The 12,271-nt window shown below is 36.0% G+C and overlaps 1 protein-coding gene across 2 annotated transcripts in view; it reads right to left on the bottom strand.

The window, feature by feature from the left end:
* Positions 1-2,568, bottom strand: part of LOC110370076 (ADP-ribosylation factor-like protein 4C) — a 42,582-nt gene extending 40,014 nt beyond the window's left edge. For both annotated transcript variants that reach the window (XM_021325794.3, XM_049850414.2), the window contains exon 1: positions 2,054-2,568. The gene's annotated coding sequence lies outside the window, so the exon portion shown is untranslated. The remainder of the gene's footprint in view (positions 1-2,053) is intronic.
* Positions 2,569-12,271: the final 9,703 nt, after the last annotated feature.

The following is a 12,271-nucleotide window of genomic DNA, read 5'->3' as shown; positions in this document are numbered from 1 at the left end:
TACAAACTTTCGTATTAAGAGAATTAGATCACTGCACACTACGTTTGTATTTTTTGTTTAGTCATAGAAAGTGCATGTCGAGAATTGAGTAATAAAAAGACAATAGCGCATCATTGGAGAGTTGGTAAGCAATTGTTAGTGCGAAGAACATAATTTGCTGACAAGAAAAGCGAGCAGATAATATCTGCTCTGCGGTGTCGATTGCTAAACGAAATACGCTTTCGTTTCACACAAGCAGATGGCAAGTAATATTGTTTTCAGGAACATCTGCGTCCTTCGAAAAACGTGTTCCTTTGAAATTAAACGCATAAGAAATAAGTGGTCGGTCGTACAATGATGAAACGGCCAGCTCCGAAGCGGCGGACTGCGATTTGGTAATGTGTGCGCGTTGGCCAGGTGGCGAAACTGGTTGTCTTCCCTTCGCCTTGCCATCAGGTGTGTGCCGCAAATGCTCCCAGGTGTATTTCGCATACACTCGATGATTACTTTAATAATAATACTTGCAAAGTTTATTTGTCTTCATTATTTAAGCAGATATGTACCGTAATGAAAAAGTTAATCATCAGTGTTTTCTCAACAGATGTTTCGGGTAAAAACTAAATAAATTATTGGAACTAAATGGCCATTAGAACTGTATTTGATACGGTCCTAAAAATAAATGTGGCCATAAAGTACCTGCAAAGGCGTGCAATATTGCGCTACCTGCGCTTTATGCGGCTTCTCGTTTCCACTCCTATTGTTAGAGATGTAACTGACCCTAAGGCGGGAGACCGAACAGGTAGTCTTGGCTTTAATCAAAGGGATTAAAAACAAAACAGAGAAACAGATCACGCAAGGTTTCTCAATAACATCTCCAAATCAATAGGCCATTCATTTACGTACAATATGAACATTAAAGTGGAGCGAGAACCTAATACAATGAACAATAGAGATTAAACATTTGGATTTGATGCAGGCGCCAATATAGTGTAGGTGTCGAAATTCATTCATCACCTCGTAGGTAACCAACCAACCTACTTCCAAATATGTAGGACTATGTATGTATGTTTAGAACGAGCAATAAGTCTTCGTGTTGATAGCTATGCAAAGGATTATCCTGATCCGTAGCGGCTAATTGCTTTCCATTATTCCTCATTGCGTTCATTAGTTCATGACCCAATTAGATTCTAAATTGCTTGAAATTGGTTAGATTCAAGTTGCTCTCAGCGTGCACAAACAACTCATCTTATTTTTTCTTATAATTCCTTCTAAGAATCCTCTCAAACAGGCATGAGGCAATATATTTAGAGAACATGACTTGTGTCAGCAGCTAAACCCTGGTCATAAACAAAAGGTATTTTTGTTTGGTTTGCATTCATCGGTTCTTGGAAACATTTGGACATTATTATAAACATAACCTTTGGGATAATGCTAAGTTCATGTGTTTTCGTTTATTTATTACTAGCTTCCGCCCGCAACTTCGTTCGCGTGGAATTGTGACTTCCAGCAGATTTTTGGATTGACCAATAGATGGCGCTATATGTCCGGAATAAATTTTATTTTTAATTTTTATATTTCTTGTAATAAAAACTATCCTATGTCCTTTCTCAAGTTCCAAACTATATCTGTACCAAATTTCACACAAATCGGTTCAGTAGTTTAGGCGTGAAGAAAAGACAGACAGACAGACAGACGGACAGACAGACAGACAGACAGACAGACAGACAGACAGAGTTACTTTCACATTTATAATATTAGTAAGGATTGTCGTTTAAGCACTAGCTTTCTGGATTTATCACTTGGATATACCTAGGTATGATTTGGTATTGATTGCATGATAACTACATGCACTGTAAGCTATTCATGATTATTGCTTTCTGAAAGTGTATTTGTTGCGATGTTCTTTTGTTTGGTAAACAAATCATTAGTAAATGCCAAAGATAATGACCAAACAATCCAGATTTGTTCAGAAATGTTTGGCAATATCTTCTCACCTTCATAACACATATTGTTAGAGTATCTGTAAAGTAATTGATAGTTCTGTAATAATAACATCGGATATAACGTTACCCACCGTTAATTGAATGACAAGTTCCAGTGATCCCGGTACAGAACCAATCAATATGCAACCGTATAATACACCGCACCGTAAGAGCTCTCGGGTATTCAGAGCTGGGCATCCACTGGCTTATTGATTTGCATGCTTTCCTATACAACAGATCACTAACACCTTTTAAGTCAAATAACAATGTCACAAACAAAAACCTCCTTCTGACAAAATTGTACGATAGAGTTTCACTTGTCAATAGTGTCTTGCATCTAATCTTCTTACAGACAAAATTTTACTGTCACTGTTATCGCACTAGATTCTAGTGAATGCAGCAAATAGGCCGTGTTTTCACTCCGATGTCGTATTGATTGTAGACGGATTGAATTAAAACAATGGCGTACATAAACACAATGTAATGTCGCGAGGCGTGCACAGCACGTGCCGCCCCGCCCGCGGTCACCTCCGGACTGACGGCGCGCTCGTGTTGAATAAAGATCGCGTTCGGGTGCGTTCGCCGCACAGCGCTCACTGCGTTCGGATGCCCTGCTCAGCGCAACAGCGAGGCAAGGTAATTCAATGGATGTTTTTATTTTGAAACCACTGCATGTCAGTACCATGCGGGCGTTATGTTTATGTTGAACTGCATGCGAGTCTAGACTTCCTAACTTAGCAACGTAATGATCCAATACTTCATATGTAGCTATGATCACGCGTTTTTTATGCACTCAATTTTAAATCTGTTTATTCGAAAATGTCTTTAGCTCTGTTGACTAATCGTAAAAAATTGAATTTGCCAAGTTCACAATCCATTTTATGATGCTCTGTTTTGAATACTACGAGGGCCATTAAACACATTAAGTCCATTATTAGAAAACAAAGGGCTGGACAGTGATGACCAGAATAATGACGAAGGTTTTATTGGACCATTTGCATTTTCAACCGAAAATAATAGATGTTTGTAATTTTCCACCAAGTTCTATAGCTAATACAGCTGGAAATATTCCTCAAAGATTAAAGGTGAATTTCTTGACTCATGTTATTACATTGCTGTGTAGCAATTTCCTTCATTAAGTAGGTACCTATATAATATTATTTAATTGCTCTAAGAAGTTTAATTGAATTACAAAATTGCTATTGCATTGCATTGGCAAGCTACACTTTCCCAAAATCAAAATCAAAATCAATCAAAATCCCAAGCCCCTTGGTGACATAGGTGAAATTTTATCCAATCACAAGACGAAGTTCCCCCGGGATACGGGCAAAACTGCGAGAAACAGCTAGTATATAAAATGATACTCAAGTAACAAGCTGGTATCGAATTTGAATTTGAGATTCGTGAATTGGAGTCGGCGGGCGCCAGACATGCGGGGCGGTCATTCACATACACATACAAGTTGTGTCAAAGCCCTTTGCCATTGGTACCTGAGAGCAAATTGACAATTTCGGCATGATATTTAGTTTACAAGTAATTTTAAAGTGTGCTCAAAGAACAAGTTTGTTTAAAGAATTATATTTTGTTTCAGAAATGCCCGTGCTTGCGATGATTCAGGATACACTGGTACTCAGATTAATCCGGTGACACTGGAAGCCAACTGGGAAGAGGCTTGGCAAATGCAAGAGATTGCTAGAAAACTCAATGTTTTTCGTATTGAATGAAAACCCAAAGATGTACATAATTGTATCAATGAGAAGAAACTTAATAATAAGAAAATATCAGATGACGAGCAAATACTAGACAAAAATTAGCTCCAGGCTAAAGTGCAACAACATATGAAGATACCTTTATAATACAGATCCTCAGGGCAGATTTGCTCTGTTTTAATGAGATCTTGCAGAAAATCTCCAAGTTTATATTATAAGGTTCCTTTCATACAGTGATGTGGATGCTACATGAACTTACTGCAGCTAGTCCAATTAATCAAGTCCTAGTCTATGCAGCTAATCTTCTTAAGAAAGGTCAGTGAACATGCTAATTTATGTTGGTACATTAGTCTTGTAAGTCACGTAACTAATGTGATGTTATCTCTAGCTACCTACTGACGTCATCCACCGTTCGTGGTTGCAATTGGGTTTTCTTTTACATATAGTTTCTATACCAATAAGTGCTATACTAATAATATGCTGAAAAGTTTCTTTGTTTTGGATGCACTTACATATCTCAGCGGTTTATGTGGCTGCTCGTTCATTGTATAATATCTAGGTTTCTGAATACTCGGACGGACCCAGACATTACCTGAAGTCAATTTCAAAGATAACATTGAGCGGTTTAAATGGCATTGTGGTTACAAAAAAACTCCATGACCCTGTCAAATTCCTAAAAGAAAAATAATGTATTTATACCCTTCTCTCATTCCTCCTTTATTTAAATTCCAAAATATTTGAATATCTAAACGTGTCACGGCCGCTGTTTGAATGGCTCGTCCATTAAGTCCAAATAAATTTTAACGAACAATTTATATTTTCATTTTGAGTATTCTCCTCGTTATCTTTAATTTCTGACAGGTAAATTTTACATTAAATATTTATCGTCTTATCTCGATAAATACGTTTATCTTAGAAATGTAAACTTGAACAATACACACACAACAATAACGAAGTAACTTTGAATTAAATAGACATTTTGACGTATATTGCTAGTTCAAAATTAGTTTTTGTTAATAGTTGAAAAACAAATAAATAAATTGCAACAGTAGGAGTTATTACATACAAAAATGAATTTTCAGCATTTGAAAATTAAGTATTGGGAATTCTTCTTAAATGTCCCACTTGAGATTTTCATTTACATAGATCATCATATTTTCAGTAGGAATAGCATGGATTGACCAAAAAATCAATGCAAGAAAGTTTCAATATCCGGTTTCTAATGTAGCCATATTTAAACAATAAAGTGAAACTCCTCTGTGTGTTCGTATTGTCTCCTTAACATACGTCCTCGACCTCCGTTAACGGGACTGTAGTCGACGAAGGAACGGCCGCATACCACCTCAATATTGTTAGCTTTGGTGTTTTTGTTACCATGAATTTAGAAACGCTAATGGATTTCAAGAAAGGAAACAAAATAACTCATGCAAGCACAAAATTATAGGAATAAATTAAGTGTAGTATGACGTAATTGAAACATTTACGGACGGAAAGGTCTTGCAATATGGCGAATCTAGACACACGGCAGTGTGTCCGCCAAGTTCGAGCAAAAAAGAGACACACCGGCCGTGGGTTATATTACACGAACCATTTCGGGCCAAATTCGACCCCCCTATAACTCAAAATCTATTTTATTTACGCATATCAAATTTCTAGTATCTGTTGAGACCCCCTCACTTATCTAAAATACAAAATTTCATTAATATACCTATAGTAGGTCTTGAGATATTGACGTCAGAAAATCGCTATTTTTACTATACACTCACTGACTGACTCACTCACTCATCAAAAACCTAGACCACTTCCAATGGTCGTATTGACTTGAAATTTGGCATGGAGGTAGGTCTTTATGTCAAGGTAAAGGGAAAAATCTGAAAATGGCCAAGTGTGAGTCGGTTTCAAAATAATGAAGGTGTAAAATACTTAGTGTAAATTTATACATACCTCAGTTAAAAACAGTTACTTTTTAATAATGTTACTTGGCAAGTTTTAATAGAAAATTAAATACTTGATTCATTGCGTTTAGTAGGTTTATAACAAGGTGTGTGAAAACTTGCCAAGTAACATCATTAAAAAGTAACTGTTTTTAACTGAGGTATGTGTATGGAACTTGGTACTTATTCAGATCTCACTTCTTTTATAGGCGAAGGATTTTCCATATTATCGAACTTGGCAGCCTTTCACATTTTTGTTTTGGGTGGGTAGTATTCACTTCGATATCATATGATGATCTTATAGTGACAAAAATGTGTAGCTGTTTTAATCTGTTTAAATAAACGGAAAATCCCGATTTATATAAAATCATTAAAATAGAGCATCAAAATATTCCTCTGCATTGTTGTCGACTTGGAAGATAAGGAATCCCAGTTGAGGAATTTGAAACATTTCAATTATTTATTGAAATATTTTTCCGTGTAGTTATTTTCTTGATGTTTCATCGTTCACTTCAAATTATATTTGCATCAGATTAACCCTTCGGGCGTCGACGCGGCGGCGGGATGACGGGTGGCGTGCGATGCTGTTAGCTTGAGATAGTTTTAACTACGTTTAATTCTAGACCTTTATAAGTTTCAGTCGGATTTAGAGCTTAGAAATGTAATTTAAATTGGATGGATGCTGCGATTTCGCGTTTCATTTTAATACGAAGATATGGAAGCATATAAAATTGAACAATATTTCAAATTCTTAGGGTTTGTTGCGATGAACAAACTTATAAGTAGGTAGCTATTTGAGATGATGGATGAGATCATTTATCTTCACTGTCCATTATCCATTCGATTCAGGATCGAAAGCCGAACCTTCCTGGTACATAAACATAGTAATCCTTAAAAATGTTTATCCACAAACACTTTAATGAACTTAGTAAATACGATCCCAGAAGGATCGTTAAGGGCGTAACAAATAAACATCAGTCAATCCAGATAAATCCATCTAGTCCAGCGGTTTCCTAACAAACGCATACAGGACATGACTTATATCCGTAATTTATATAATATTTATCACAATCTACCACACAATCGAGATGTCGTTCAATCGTGAGGCGATTCAAGCCTAAAATAGGCATAGCTTAAGGGGCCTATTCATTTTGTTCCATGGGAAAAGAGTGACGAGCCGCCTTGACAGTGATGTATTATGGTCTTTAGGGATTACGATATGTTTAAACGGGACACTTTTGGAGTGATCTACCCACATTTCTGACATATTTTCTACGGTAACCGATGCTATTTTTGTAACACTATATTTAATTAAAACTTGAGGTACTTACGACAGAAACGATTATTTCTTGTTAGTTGCTATTTTTAGACTACGGTACACGGCAGTCTGTAGACAGGATTTATTTGTTCCTGAAATAGTTGTTAACGAGAACAGTCGAGACAATCGGATAGATTAATTGCTTCGAAGAATTAATTAATTTGGGTCATATACAATTAAGCTTAGAGGAAATGAAATTTCTACATACAATACGTGCTTTGTGATCAGGAACTCAGTAATTCAAAGAGAAGGAAGTTTTCATCATAATGATTTTGCCTTAAGTATAGAAAATAAATGCTAGCTGGTCTCCATATTTAATGAAAGTTAAAAGGGCATTCCATAAACTCCTTTATTATGCACGCCCCTAAATATCCCATGCATCAGGATCCAGGAAGTGACCTAACAAAACTCTCCCCACTTCATTAACAATGAAGAGCATATTTTGCCACGTGTATAATTTTCGTTTTAAGCTAATACCCTGAAGGGGACGACGGCTATCCCTCCATTACGTTTATGTGCACAGCAATAGGGAAAGATCACCCCCCACTTAGTTGTTCGACTCTCAAACTATTTCCGAAGTATCCCAGAACTTATTGACAAACATTACATAAAGAAATGGAAAGAACTTCAAAGATATGAAGTAGTTTTTTCGCCATTTCTCTGTTTTCATTGAGTCATCAAAAAGTTTGATGTAGTGCCTTTTTATGCGTTACAATATTTATGGTCTCCTGATTCATTGCTATTTCAGATCTTTTGCGGTACTGAAATGTTTTCCGGGATAATGTTGCTTTTGGTTGTACAGTAGACCGCACATCAGTGGTAACTGTCATGCACCTTAAATCAATAGTAATAAGTACGATTTTCCTATAAAACTGTTACCATTGACCTGAAGTTGACTGTACCTACTAGCTACATAGATGATGATCAGCTATTAAATATTTATCGTTTCTCTAATTCTTCTTCATGTATTTTTGATCTTGCTTCTTCTTCATATATTGCAAAAAAAACGGTGTATAGTATATTTTACGACCTTAAAATCATATTTCAATTTATATTAAGTCGTTTATAATAGTTCACTGCACCAAAACGTAACTTACTCCACATAACATAAACATCGCCCTAATAATGTTTACTTTACACTATAATAGTCCATAAACCCTTCATTACAAGTCATTACTATGAAATTTTACAAACGCGACGCCTCCCGCGCCGCCCGTACACTTTTCTAATGGGTATAATATTCTTAATTGAGCATCAGGAGGTAACGGCCGTCTTACAAGAGCTTGGGTGGTCTTGCCACTAACCCATAATTAAACCCTACAAACCCTAGCAGCTCAAGTTATTAGAACCTCCGTATATTAATTTCTGTCATTGTACATAATGAGACTTTTGCCATTGGGATACAGGTTTTTCTATTTATAAAGCTGGATTCTTCGTACCTTGACTTTATGGGTCTGGTATATGTTCGTAAGTTGATGCTTGTTAAAAGACTTGACTTTCGATTTTTTCCTTTTAGGTTTCTTTCAACTCTTGAATTTGTGTAAGTATACGTTTAACCTTTAAAGAAGCTGCGGGCAAAGTTCTTGCCATATAACCTTCCACTATAACCTTGCCCAATCCATAACCTATTTAGCTGGAAGACATCCAAGTTTTTATGCCAGATTTTTCAAGGCTCCTCTTGCCGCCAAATGTCCCATGACCGTGATAACTCTTGTCTACTACTTTGAGAAAACCCATCTCAAAACTGTTAAAGCCAAAATGTAATTTGGCACGTAAGCAATGCAATTTGCTTTCATTTGATTGTGAAAACATTTGAGAGATTTCAATCCGGATTCCGATAAAACCGAATTTATTAGTATTTCAGCTTTTAAATGTTTTTATTTTTGATGGCACTATTTTGTAAACTTAAATTGCTGCGGTTTGACAAAAATGTACCGTTTATCATCATACCCATTAGGATAATATTATGAGTACCTCTTAGGTTATCCCTCTTATGGAAGAAGTTAAGAACAAAGTTAATAGGTATGTAATAAGAAAGTTGCACTTGATGATTCCTACATTATCTTTTATACGTGATAACGTCCTATAATATCATGTCACTCCACTACGTCATTATATTCATACGCTGCCTTTATAGCTCCAATTATACGAAATTAGTTTTTATTATACGATATTCTAGCATTATTGTTTTCATAATCGCGGTTTTAATGTTTCTGGGTTAACGTTTATTACTGGGAATAATAGGCGGTGAAGATATTTTTAATCGGTAAAACGGGAATATTGCTTTGCGAGGATAAGGTCGTGCATATATTTTTTCTAATCATTATTTTCTGAAAGTAGGGCAAAGGTGATTTATCGTTAGATCTAGTTCTTCATTAATCCTATATTTTATATACCTAAAATAATAAAAATAAATGAGGATTTTTTTAAGAACGCGCCTATGTCGCCCTTTGAAAGCGGGTCTGTTATGTAGGGCTTCTATTACTCTATGTTTCCGCAAATTATCAACTTTTGTGGCTTCATTCGATTGATGTGTTGCGTGATGGACTAATTGGAACCCCTCCTCCGATTCTTCGTGACTAATTCTCACACCCTGTTTTAGTAGATAAGTAAAAAAGATTTGTATAGTAGTAACTGCAAATATAATATCAACTTAGCCAGTTTGTTGGGTATAGGTACATTTGATACTAATGAATTTCTATACATTAAATCAATATCTTCCTAACCGCATCTCAGCAGTGTCATCGTGAAATTCTTAAGCAATAAATTTTCTTGCCGCCAATAGTTCCCGGATGACTGTACCTGTAGGCACTCTGCAGGTATTCAGAGGGACTCAAAATTGCCAGTATATAGCAGGCCTGATTACTAAGAAATCCCTCTCAGAAAAACCCGAGAGCTAAGCTTGACCTGTGAATCATCAAAAATATTTTACCTTCACATCCCATTTTTGCAAACCACTTCAGATTAGCATATCTCAGGAATAAGCGTCTCTGAAGAATTTTCAGTAGATGCTTTAGAGCTAGGTATTTCATAAGCTAGTTTTATTAAATAAGTCCTTTTGATAAAACATACTTATTTAATTTTATGTGCTTTAAAATTCCTAAGCCAATCCTGCCTTATAATTTTCGCAGCAACACGAAAATTACTTAGCGGAATTCATTTAAACACCTGTGCTTAGCTCAAAGGTACATTCAGTGGGGAGGCAAGGCAATTTGTCAATAATAATTTAACAGGTAAGCAATTTGTATTAGGGGAAGTCTGCAATCAATACTTGAGTCCACAAAAAAGCGAATACAGCTAATACATAGGTACACGTGGCGGAAATGCTTCGTACGCTTTCCTTTTACGTAGGAAAGTAATGAGTTGTTCAATCGTTCAATCGACAGCTATTTATGATGAGCAGGTAATTTAAACTTAATTAGTAAAGCATGTCTCGTTTTCCTGGTACAAAGTTTTCGAGATAAAAGCCGGAATATTCCTGTACAAAGATCCTTATTTTAGATTGACGGAACCTGAAAGACGGGACAAATAGTCTAAGCCGCTTACAAACGTAGAAGTCTTGATAAAATGCTATCGAATTTCTATATTACCTCTAATATTTCTGCCTATTTCACTACTACTAGCGTTGAGTTGTCTTTCTAGAAACAAATGAAGGACAGTAGAAAGGCCCGAACTCGACTAAAGCGAAGATTTGCAGATATTCGAAGCGGAGAAGAAAGTACATGTTTTGAAGCTAAACGAAGATGAGATGTGTGAAGAACGAAATTAGATATACCTTCTAGTCTTCGCTTTGGAGTCTTGGCATAATCTTCATGCGTTTGAATCTATAGTGACGTGTGTATTCACAAAGAAACTGTTCGTGCTCACCGCCTATTATTGGGCACACTTTAATGTCCATGATTGAATAATAGGCGGGCACTTGATTGATGTCTTGTTAACTTTGAAGCTATACGTACATACATGTTGAAGTGTGTGATGTGTGTATAACATTAGCGAGAGTGAACGGCCATTATGGATTCAAATCTAATTAGAGATTAGTGAGCGCTCATCTTCGATCAATAGACGACCGTATGATCAAGGATCTTCAAAGTAAATTGTTATCATTGATATAACAAACATATGAAATAGCTTGATCCGTGTTTTTAATATTTTCTCACTTATCTATTTAAAAACTTATTAACATTATTAAAAAAAAATATTCAAAACATTCTCGTCTTCGTCAAATGCAAATTGTTGCATAAAACACAACCAATATCTATTATCTATTCTGTCTTATCAAACATTATACACCAACCAGATCAGCGGCATTTTATTCACGTCTAACAATGTAATGATTGCATTTTTTCACGCCTATATCAGTCAGTTACGCGATGTTACAACAAAAATATAAAAGTAAAAGGAAATCGATACCGAGAAGCGTGCGATTACTCCGGAAATCCGCGACTATGTGTTACAAACTCGTTCTTTCGTAAGGGTATTTGATTCGATTCAATGACAATTTCGATTCGGAAAAATCCATTCAAAACGATGCAATTATTTTCGGCTTAAACGTGTTCTGGAAGCCTCCGTAGATACTTATGACATTTGGTCTTACATATTTGTTTGTGCGTTTCATATTTGAAGACGTTGGACAGGTCTAGAAGATGGTTATCAGTGCATGAAACTTTACGCACTAATTGGAATTGTCCTTCCAACAAACCTTGGCATGCAAAATCTGTAGCATGGAGAAAACGACACTATAACAAGATACCACAGCTATACAGAAGATACGTATTGTTTAATAGAAATGCTTACTGTTACTTCTAATAGTGGTCATACATACATGTCGACATCGACAATAGGTATTTGATATCCCCCAAACGTGTCATTCGTGTCATAATCCACATGTATGCCGTGCCTACATACGACGTCATCAGTATAGGAATTATTGATACGACTGGCTAGCCTAGTAGGTACCTACACAAACGCTGGTCACAGGCAATTATTATCATGTGATCGTACCACCAGTCAAGGTTTCCAAGTCAAATCAATAAGTTATTGCAAATAGAAATAGCATTCAGCAGAAACATTCTAGCTTCTATTTGCAATATGGCGGACTTTATGCAAATTCCTAATTTCGTTTGGCCGCATTCTAGACGAGCATGGGGTGTAGGGGGTGACTTGAATATTGTGTTACTGGGGTAAAACCCTTTGTTTTCGAAGTGGTCGTCACGGTAACTAGACATCCCCCTTTTAATTTAAGATTATAGTGTTTGATATTTTACTTTAAATTTGATTTGTTTTAGTGTTATGTTCATTTTTATAACAATATGATTTTTATCATTTATTTTTATGATTGCGTGATAAGCA

This window comes from Helicoverpa armigera, chromosome 11 (assembly GCF_030705265.1).
Source record: "Helicoverpa armigera isolate CAAS_96S chromosome 11, ASM3070526v1, whole genome shotgun sequence".
In the NCBI taxonomy this organism is placed as follows: domain Eukaryota; kingdom Metazoa; phylum Arthropoda; class Insecta; order Lepidoptera; family Noctuidae; genus Helicoverpa; species Helicoverpa armigera.
The sequence above is the reverse complement of the archived record's forward strand: the minus strand, read 5'-3'. Positions and strand labels throughout refer to the sequence as shown.